An 11,946-nucleotide genomic window follows, 5' to 3' on the forward strand; every position below is an offset into this window, starting at 1 on the left:
GAGTAGAGAGAAGTGGAGGCCGCGCTGCACAACTGAGGAGAGCACAAACAGGCTGTAACCAGAGTAGAGAGAAGTGGAGGCCGCGCTGCACAACTGAGGAGAGCACAAACAGGCTGTAACCAGAGTAGAGAGAAGTGGAGGCCGCGCTGCACAACTGAGCAACAAGACAAGTACACTACAGTCTATAGTGTGAGAAATCCACGCCTCACAGGTCCTCAACTGCCGCTTCATTACACAGCACCTGCAAAACACCAGTGTCACCGTCTACAGTGAAGAGGCAACTCTGGGATGCCGGCCTTCAGGGCAGAGCGGCAAAGAAAAAGCCATATCTAAGACTGGCTAATAACAGGAAAAGATTAATATGGGCAAAAGAACAGACATTGGGCAGAGGGAGATTGGAAAATAATGTTCTGGACAGACAAATCCAAGTGTGAGGTGTTTGGATCACACAGAAGAACATTTGTGAGACGCAGAACAACTGAAAAGATGCTGGAAGACTGCCTGATGCCCTCTGTCAAGCATGGTGGAGGTAATGTGATGGTCTGGGGTTGCTTTGTGTTGGTAAAGTGGGAGATTTGTGCAAGGTAAAAGGGATTGTGAATAAGGAAGGCTATCACTCCATTTTACAACGCCATGCCATACCCTGTGGACAGCGCCTGACTGGAGTCAATTTCATCCTACAACAGGACAATGACCCAAAGCTCCTCCAAATTATGCATGAACTATTTAGGGAAGAAGCCGGCAGCTGGTATCTATCAGTAATGGAGGGGCCCAGTCTCCAGACCTCAACCCTATAGAGCTGTTGTGGGAGCAGCTTCAGCGTATGGTGCCAAAAAGTGCCCATCGTCAATCCAACTTGTGGAGGAGGGAAGCATGGGGCGAAATATCTCCAGATACCTCCGCACATTACCAGCTAGAGAGGTCTGCAAAGCTGGAATTGTGCAAAGGAGCGATCTGTGCAGAAAGCCGAGTGTGAGGAGAAGATTATTATTCCATGTAACGATCCTTATTCCTGACCTCGTCACTGTCTGAGATTCTCTATTCATTATGCACTCATCTGAGAAATAACAGGAGGAGATTCATGGAAAAGACTAAATTGTCCGGAGGAGAACAAACATGTGAACTATAGTATATAAATATATAGGAGCGGAGTATACAGATGGGGTATATACTGTATACAGTGATGACAGGACCATGTATGTATATATAAAGGGGCAGAGTATACAGTGAGGGCAGCACAGGGTATATACAGTGAGGGCAGCGCGGGGTATATATACAGTGAGGGCAGCACAGGGTATATACAGTGAGGGCAGCACGGGGTATATATACAGTGAGGGCAGCACGGGGTATATATACAGTGAGGGCAGCACGGGGTATATATACAGTGAGGGCAGCACGGGGTATGTATACAGTGAGGGCAGCACGGGGTATGTATACAGTGAGGGCAGCACGGGGTATATACAGTGAGGGCAGCACGGGGTATATACAGTGAGGGCAGCACGGGGTATATACAGTGAGGGCAGCACGGGGTATATACAGTGAGGGCAGCACGGGGTATATACAGTGAGGGCAGCACGGGGTATATACAGTGAGGGCAGCACGGGGTATATATACAGTGAGGGCAGCACGGGGTATATATACAGTGAGGGCAGCACGGGGTATATATACAGTGAGGGCAGCACGGGGTATATATACAGTGAGGGCAGCACGGGGTATATATATACAGTGAGGGCAGCACGGGGTATATATATACAGTGAGGGCAGCACGGGGTATATATATACAGTGAGGGCAGCACGGGGTATATATATACAGTGAGGGCAGCACGGGGTATATATATACAGTGAGGGCAGCACGGGGTATATATACAGTGAGGGCAGCACGGGGTATATATACAGTGAGGGCAGCACGGGGTATATATACAGTGAGGGCAGCACGGGGTATATATACAGTGAGGGCAGCACGGGGTATATATACAGTGAGGGCAGCACGGGGTATATATACAGTGAGGGCAGCACGGGGTATATACAGTGAGGGCAGCACGGGGTATATACAGTGAGGGCAGCACGGGTATATATACAGTGAGGGCAGCACGGGTATATATACAGTGAGGGCAGCACGGGTATATATACAGTGAGGGCAGCACGGGTATATATACAGTGAGGGCAGCACGGGTATATATACAGTGAGGGCAGCACGGGTATATATACAGTGAGGGCAGCATGGGTATATATACAGTGAGGGCAGCACGGGGTATATATACAGTGAGGGCAGCACGGGGTATATATACAGTGAGGGCAGCACGGGGTATATATACAGTGAGGGCAGCACGGGGTATGTATACAGTGAGGGCAGCACGGGGTATGTATACAGTGAGGGCAGCACGGGGTATGTATACAGTGAGGGCAGCACGGGGTATGTATACAGTGAGGGCAGCACGGGGTATGTATACAGTGAGGGCAGCACGGGGTATATATACAGTGAGGGCAGCACGGGGTATATATACAGTGAGGGCAGCACGGGGTATATACAGTGAGGGCAGCACGGGGTATATATACAGTGAGGGCAGCACGGGGTATATATACAGTGAGGGCAGCACGGGGTATATATACAGTGAGGGCAGCACGGGGTATATATACAGTGAGGGCAGCACGGGGTATATATACAGTGAGGGCAGCACGGGGTATATATACAGTGAGGGCAGCACGGGGTATATATACAGTGAGGGCAGCACGGGGTATATATACAGTGAGGGCAGCACGGGGTATATATACAGTGAGGGCAGCACGGGGTATATATACAGTGAGGGCAGCACGGGGTATATATACAGTGAGGGCAGCACGGGGTATATATACAGTGAGGGCAGCACGGGGTATATATACAGTGAGGGCAGCACGGGGTATATACAGTGAGGGCAGCACGGGGTATATATACAGTGAGGGCAGCACGGGGTATATATACAGTGAGGGCAGCACGGGGTATATATACAGTGAGGGCAGCACGGGGTATATATACAGTGAGGGCAGCACGGGGTATATATACAGTGAGGGCAGCACGGGGTATATATACAGTGAGGGCAGCATGGGGTATATACTGTATACAGTGAGGGCAGCACGGGGTATATACTGTATACAGTGAGGGCAGCACTGGGTATATACTGTATACAGTGAGGGAGCACGGGGTATATACTGTATACAGTGAGGGCAGCACGGGGTATATACTGTATACAGTGAAGGCAGCACGGGGTATATACTGTATACAGTGAGGGAGCACGGGGTATATACTGTATACAGTGAGGGAGCACGGAGTATATACTGTATACAGTGAGGGAGCACGGGGTATATACTGTATATAGTGAGGGCAGCACGGGGTATATATACAGTGAGGGAGCACGGGGTATATACTGAATATAGTGAGGGCAGCACGGGGTATATACTGTATATAGTGAGGGCAGCACGGGGTATATATACAGTGAGGGAGCACGGGGTATATACTGTATATAGTGAGGGCAGCACGGGGTATATACTGTATATAGTGAGGGCAGCACGGGGTATATACTGTATACAGTGAGGGCAGCACCGGGTATATATACAGTGAGGGCAGCACGGGGTATATACTGTATACAGTGAGGGAGCACAGGGTATATACTGTATACAGTGAGGGCAGCACCGGGTATATATACAGTGAGGGCAGCACGGGGTATATACTGTATACAGTGAGGGCAGCACGGGGTATATACTGTATACAGTGAGGGCAGCACGGGGTATATATACAGTGAGGGCAGCACCGGGTATATACTGTATACAGTGAGGGCAGCACGGGGTATATACTGTATACAGTGGTGGTATATACCGGGGTGTATACAGTGGTGGTATATACCGGGGTGTATACAGTGGTGGTATATACCGGGGTGTATACAGTGATGATATATACCGGGGTGTATACAGTGGTGGTATATACCGGGGTGTATACAGTGGGGGTATATACCGGGGTGTATACAGTGGGGGTATATACCGGGGTGTATACAGTGGGGGTATATACCGGGGTGTATACAGTGGGGGTATATACCGGGGTGTATACAGTGGGGGTATATACCGGGGTGTATACAGTGGGGGTATATACCGGGGTGTATACAGTGGGGGTATATACCGGGGTGTATACAGTGATGATATATACCGGGGTGTATACAGTGGTGGTATATACCGGGGTGTATACAGTGATGATATATACCGGGGTGTATACAGTGGTGGTATATACCGGGGTGTATACAGTGGGGGTATATACCGGGGTGTATACAGTGGGGGTATATACCGGGGTGTATACAGTGGTGGTATATACCGGGGTGTATACAGTGGTGGTATATACCGGGGTGTATACAGTGGTGGTATATACCGGGGTGTATACAGTGGTGGTATATACCGGGGTGTATACAGTGGTGGTATATACCGGGGTGTATACAGTGGTGGTATATACCGGGGTGTATACCGGGGTGTATACAGTGGTGGTATATACCGGGGTGTATACAGTGGTGGTATATACCGGGGTGTATACAGTGGTGGTATATACCGGGGTGTATACAGTGGTGGTATATACCGGGGTGTATACCGGGGTGTATACAGTGGTGGTATATACCGGGGTGTATACAGTGGTGGTATATACCGGGGTGTATACAGTGGGGGTATATACCGGGGTGTATACAGTGGTGGTATATACCGGGGTGTATACAGTGGTGGTATATACCGGGGTGTATACAGTGGTGGTATATACCGGGGTGTATACAGTGGTGGTATATACCGGGGTGTATACAGTGGTGGTATATACCGGGGTGTATACCGGGGTGTATACAGTGGTGGTATATACCGGGGTGTATACAGTGGTGGTATATACCGGGGTGTATACAGTGGTGGTATATACCGGGGTGTATACAGTGATGATATATACCGGGGTGTATACAGTGGTGGTATATACCGGGGTGTATACAGTGGGGGTATATACCGGGGTGTATACAGTGGTGGTATATACCGGGGTGTATACAGTGGGGGTATATACCGGGGTGTATACAGTGGTGGTATATACCGGGGTGTATACAGTGGTGGTATATACCGGGGTGTATACAGTGGTGGTATATACCGGGGTGTATACAGTGGTGGTATATACCGGGGTGTATACAGTGGGTGTATACAGTGGTGGTATATACCGGGGTGTATACCGGGGTGTATACAGTGGGTGTATACAGTGGTGGTATATACCGGGGTGTATACCGGGGTGTATACAGTGGTGGTATATACCGGGGTGTATACCGGGGTGTATACAGTGGTGGTATATACCGGGGTGTATACCGGGGTGTATACAGTGGGTGTATACAGTGGTGGTATATACCGGGGTGTATACCGGGGTGTATACAGTGGTGGTATATACCGGGGTGTATACAGTGGTGGTATATACCGGGGTGTATACAGTGGGGGTATATACCGGGGTGTATACAGTGGGGGTATATACCGGGGTGTATACAGTGGTGGTATATACCGGGGTGTATACAGTGGTGGTATATACCGGGGTGTATACAGTGGTGGTATATACCGGGGTGTATACAGTGATGATATATACCGGGGTGTATACAGTGGTGGTATATACCGGGGTGTATACAGTGGTGGTATATACCGGGGTGTATACAGTGGGGGTATATACCGGGGTGTATACAGTGGTGGTATATACCGGGGTGTATACAGTGGGGGTATATACCGGGGTGTATACAGTGGGGGTATATACCGGGGTGTATACAGTGGTGGTATATACCGGGGTGTATACAGTGGTGGTATATACCGGGGTGTATACAGTGGTGGTATATACCGGGGTGTATACAGTGGTGGTATATACCGGGGTGTATACAGTGGTGGTATATACCGGGGTGTATACAGTGGTGGTATATACCGGGGTGTATACAGTGGTGGTATATACCGGGGTGTATACAGTGGTGGTATATACCGGGGTGTATACAGTGGTGGTATATACCGGGGTGTATACAGTGGTGGTATATACCGGGGTGTATACAGTGGGGGTATATACCGGGGTGTATACAGTGGGGGTATATACCGGGGTGTATACAGTGGTGGTATATACCGGGGTGTATACAGTGGTGGTATATACCGGGGTGTATACAGTGGTGGTATATACCGGGGTGTATACAGTGGTGGTATATACCGGGGTGTATACAGTGGTGGTATATACCGGGGTGTATACAGTGGTGGTATATACCGGGGTGTATACAGTGGTGGTATATACCGGGGTGTATACAGTGGTGGTATATACCGGGGTGTATACAGTGATAATAATAATAATAATAATCTTTATTTCTATAGCGCCAACATATTCCGTAGCGCTTTACAATTCAGGAGGATCATATACAAACAAGTAACAGTTATAGAAATACAATATTTAGAGGGGAAAAAATACAACCCTGCTCGTGAGAGCTTACAATCTACAATGAGATGGGGGGAGAGGCAAGGTTCAAGTGCTTATTTACAATGACAATCCAACCATCTCACGGAAATGGGGCTGGATAATGGTTTCCTGGACCAGTGGGCCCGAGCCTTGAGATGCCTTTGGGTGCCATGGAGTTTGATGTGGAGCTATGTTGTGAGAGGTTGTAGAGGGACTATGTGAATCGAATCTGATTAGGGAGTGTGATAGGCCGCCCTAAAAAGATGCGTCTTTAGGGTGCGTCTGAAGCTGAGTAAGTTGTGATTTGTCCTAACTTCTTGGGGTAGAGCGTTCCAGAGGGTTGGTGCAGCTCGGAAGAAGTCTTGGATCCGGGAGTGGGAGGTTCGAATTAGTGTGGATGTTAGTCGAAAGTCGCTTGCAGAGCGTAGAGAACGGGTGGACTGATAGACAGAGAGGAGGGTGGAGATGTAGGGGGGTGCTGCACTGTGGAGAGCTTTGTGGGCGAGAACAAGCAGTTTGAATTGGATCCTATGATATATGGGCAGCCAGTGCAATGATGATATATACCGGGGTGTATACAGTGGAGGTATATACCGGGGTGTATACAGTGGTGGTATATACCGGGGTGTATACAGTGGAGGTATATACCGGGGTGTATACAGTGGTGGTATATACCGGGGTGTATACAGTGGGGGTATATACCGGGGTGTATACAGTGGTGGTATATACCGGGGTGTATACAGTGGGGGTATATACCGGGGTGTATACAGTGGTGGTATATACCGGGGTGTATACAGTGGGGGTATATACCGGGGTGTATACAGTGGTGGTATATACCGGGGTGTATACAGTGGGGGTATATACCGGGGTGTATACAGTGGTGGTATATACCGGGGTGTATACAGTGGTGGTATATACCGGGGTGTATACAGTGGGGGTATATACCGGGGTGTATACAGTGGGGGTATATACCGGGGTGTATACAGTGGGGGTATATACCGGGGTGTATACAGTGGGGGTATATACCGGGGTGTATACAGTGGGGGTATATACCGGGGTGTATACAGTGGTGGTATATACCGGGGTGTATACAGTGGTGGTATATACCGGGGTGTATACAGTGGTGGTATATACCGGGGTGTATACAGTGGTGGTATATACCGGGGTGTATACAGTGGTGGTATATACCGGGGTGTATACAGTGGGGGTATATACCGGGGTGTATACAGTGGGGGTATATACCGGGGTGTATACAGTGGGGGTATATACCGGGGTGTATACAGTGGTGGTATATACCGGGGTGTATACAGTGGTGGTATATACCGGGGTGTATACAGTGGTGGTATATACCGGGGTGTATACAGTGGTGGTATATACCGGGGTGTATACAGTGGTGGTATATACCGGGGTGTATACAGTGGTGGTATATACCGGGGTGTATACAGTGGTGGTATATACCGGGGTGTATACAGTGGTGGTATATACCGGGGTGTATACAGTGGTGGTATATACCGGGGTGTATACAGTGGTGGTATATACCGGGGTGTATACAGTGGTGGTATATACCGGGGTGTATACAGTGGTGGTATATACCGGGGTGTATACAGTGGTGGTATATACCGGGGTGTATACAGTGGTGGTATATACCGGGGTGTATACAGTGGGGATATATACCGGGGTGTATACAGTGGTGGTATATACCGGGGTGTATACAGTGGTGGTATATACCGGGGTGTATACAGTGGTGGTATATACCGGGGTGTATACAGTGGTGGTATATACCGGGGTGTATACAGTGGTGGTATATACCGGGGTGTATACAGTGGTGGTATATACCGGGGTGTATACAGTGGTGGTATATACCGGGGTGTATACAGTGGTGGTATATACCGGGGTGTATACAGTGGTGGTATATACCGGGGTGTATACAGTGGTGGTATATACCGGGGTGTATACAGTGGTGGTATATACCGGGGTGTATACAGTGGTGGTATATACCGGGGTGTATACAGTGGTGGTATATACCGGGGTGTATACAGTGGTGGTATATACCGGGGTGTATACAGTGGTGGTATATACCGGGGTGTATACAGTGGTGGTATATACCGGGGTGTATACAGTGGTGGTATATACCGGGGTGTATACAGTGGTGGTATATACCGGGGTGTATACAGTGGGGGTATATACCGGGGTGTATACAGTGATGATATATACCGGGGTGTATACAGTGGGGGTATATACCGGGGTGTATACAGTGGGGGTATATACCGGGGTGTATACAGTGGGGGTATATACCGGGGTGTATACAGTGGGGGTATATACCGGGGTGTATACAGTGGGGATATATACCGGGGTGTATACAGTGGTGGTATATACCGGGGTGTATACAGTGGGGATATATACCGGGGTGTATACAGTGGTGGTATATACCGGGGTGTATACAGTGGTGGTATATACCGGGGTGTATACAGTGGTGGTATATACCGGGGTGTATACAGTGGTGGTATATACCGGGGTGTATACAGTGGTGGTATATACCGGGGTGTATACAGTGGTGGTGTATACAGTGGTGGTATATACCGGGGTGTATACAGTGGGGGTATATACCGGGGTGTATACAGTGGTGGTATATACCGGGGTGTATACAGTGGTGGTATATACCGGGGTGTATACAGTGGTGGTATATACCGGGGTGTATACAGTGATGATATATACCGGGGTGTATACAGTGATGATATATACCGGGGTATATGCAGTGGGGGTATATACCGGGGTGTATACAGTGATGATATATACCGGGGTGTATACAGTGATGATATATACCGGGGTATATGCAGTGGTGGTATATACCGGGGTGTATACAGTGGTGGTATATACCGGGGTGTATACAGTGATGATATATACCGGGGTATATACAGTGGGGGTATATACCGGGGTGTATACAGTGGGGGTATATACCGGGGTGTATACAGTGGGGGTATATACCGGGGTGTATACAGTGGGGGTATATACCGGGGTGTATACAGTGGGGGTATATACCGGGGTGTATACAGTGGTGGTATATACCGGGGTGTATACAGTGGTGGTATATACCGGGGTGTATACAGTGGGGGTATATACCGGGGTGTATACAGTGGTGGTATATACCGGGGTGTATACAGTGGTGGTATATACCGGGGTGTATACAGTGGTGGTATATACCGGGGTGTATACAGTGGGGGTATATACCGGGGTGTATACAGTGGGGGTATATACCGGGGTGTATACAGTGGTGGTATATACCGGGGTGTATACAGTGGGGGTATATACCGGGGTGTATACAGTGATGATATATACCGGGGTATATACAGTGGTGGTATATACCGGGGTGTATACAGTGGTGGTATATACCGGGGTGTATACAGTGGTGGTATATACCGGGGTGTATACAGTGGTGGTATATACCGGGGTGTATACAGTGGTGGTATATACCGGGGTGTATACAGTGGGGGTATATACCGGGGTGTATACAGTGATGATATATACCGGGGTATATACAGTGGTGGTATATACCGGGGTGTATACAGTGGTGGTATATACCGGGGTGTATACAGTGGTGGTATATACCGGGGTATATACAGTGGTGGTATATACCGGGGTGTATACAGTGATGATATATACCGGGGTATATACAGTGGTGGTATATACCGGGGTGTATACAGTGGTGGTATATACCGGGGTGTATACAGTGGGGGTATATACCGGGGTGTATACAGTGGTGGTATATACCGGGGTGTATACAGTGGGGGTATATACCGGGGTGTATACAGTGGTGGTATATACCGGGGTGTATACAGTGGTGGTATATACCGGGGTGTATACAGTGGTGGTATATACCGGGGTGTATACAGTGGTGGTATATACCGGGGTGTATACAGTGGGGGTATATACCGGGGTGTATACAGTGGTGGTATATACCGGGGTGTATACAGTGGTGGTATATACCGGGGTGTATACAGTGGTGGTATATACCGGGGTGTATACAGTGGTGGTATATACCGGGGTGTATACAGTGGGGGTATATACCGGGGTGTATACAGTGATGATATATACCGGGGTATATACAGTGGTGGTATATACCGGGGTGTATACAGTGGTGGTATATACCGGGGTGTATACAGTGGTGGTATATACCGGGGTATATACAGTGGTGGTATATACCGGGGTGTATACAGTGATGATATATACCGGGGTATATACAGTGGTGGTATATACCGGGGTGTATACAGTGGTGGTATATACCGGGGTGTATACAGTGGTGGTATATACCGGGGTATATACAGTGGTGGTATATACCGGGGTGTATACAGTGATGATATATACCGGGGTGTATACAGTGGTGGTATATACCGGGGTGTATACAGTGGTGGTATATACCGGGGTATATACAGTGGTGGTATATACCGGGGTGTATACAGTGGTGGTATATACCGGGGTGTATACAGTGGGGGTATATACCGGGGTGTATACAGTGGTGGTATATACCGGGGTGTATACAGTGGTGGTATATACCGGGGTGTATACAGTGGTGGTATATACCGGGGTGTATACAGTGGTGGTATATACCGGGGTATATACAGTGGTGGTATATACCGGGGTGTATACAGTGATGATATATACCGGGGTATATACAGTGGTGGTATATACCGGGGTGTATACAGTGGGGGTATATACCGGGGTGTATACAGTGGGGGTATATACCGGGGTGTATACAGTGGTGGTATATACCGGGGTATATACAGTGGTGGTATATACCGGGGTGTATACAGTGATGATATATACCGGGGTATATACAGTGGTGGTATATACCGGGGTGTATACAGTGGGGGTATATACCGGGGTGTATACAGTGGGGGTATATACCGGGTATATACGCACAGCTCACCCCTCCCCGGTGCTCGGTCTCCACCCCTCGGCCCCTCACTCACCTCCCCGGGACCCTCCAGCCGCCATCTTATCATGGACCCCCCCTCTCTCATCACAACGTCTGACGTCACACGCAGGAGGGCGTGGCCTGATGTCATGACGCTCCATGCACCTGGATGAGGCCGGATGCCGCGCGCAGTACACCCGGGTGACGTCACCGGCCGCTGCGGGCTGCATGGGGCTCTGCTGTGCTCAGCTGGCGGAATCCTCCCGCAGTCATGTGTTTTCCAGGCTGAGCAGCCGGGTGGCGCTAGTGAGCAGAAGACTGGATATCCGGCACATGTGTCCTGTGTGTGATGTCACTGAATTATGGGGGTGTATGGGAGATTAGATCACGTGACCTAAGGGTGTAATCTGTGTGTATCCTGTGACGTCTTCACTCCATTCTATTTGATAACAAGTGTTATGTTGAGGTGTAACAAGCCTGAGCTCCCTCATCATGGGGTGTAACAAGCCTGAGCTCCCTCATCATGGGGTGTAACAAGCCTGAGCGCCCTCATCATGGGGTGTAACAAGCCTGAGCGCCCTCATCATGGGGTGTA

General features: G+C 49.2%; 1 protein-coding gene across 3 annotated transcripts in view; it reads right to left on the bottom strand.

Annotated features, from left to right (window-relative positions):
• CAMTA2 (calmodulin binding transcription activator 2) overlaps positions 1–11,517 on the bottom strand; it is a 154,790-nt gene extending 143,273 nt beyond the window's left edge. Inside the window, exon 1 of one of the 3 annotated variants that reach the window (XM_075346737.1) lies at positions 11,407–11,517. The gene's annotated coding sequence lies outside the window, so the exon portion shown is untranslated. The remainder of the gene's footprint in view (positions 1–11,406) is intronic. The other 2 variants (XM_075346736.1, XM_075346735.1) reach the window with 2 other exon arrangements.
• Positions 11,518–11,946: the final 429 nt, after the last annotated feature.

The sequence above is a fragment of the Anomaloglossus baeobatrachus genome, chromosome 4 (genome assembly GCF_048569485.1).
Source record: "Anomaloglossus baeobatrachus isolate aAnoBae1 chromosome 4, aAnoBae1.hap1, whole genome shotgun sequence".
Lineage (NCBI taxonomy): Eukaryota > Metazoa > Chordata > Amphibia > Anura > Aromobatidae > Anomaloglossus > Anomaloglossus baeobatrachus.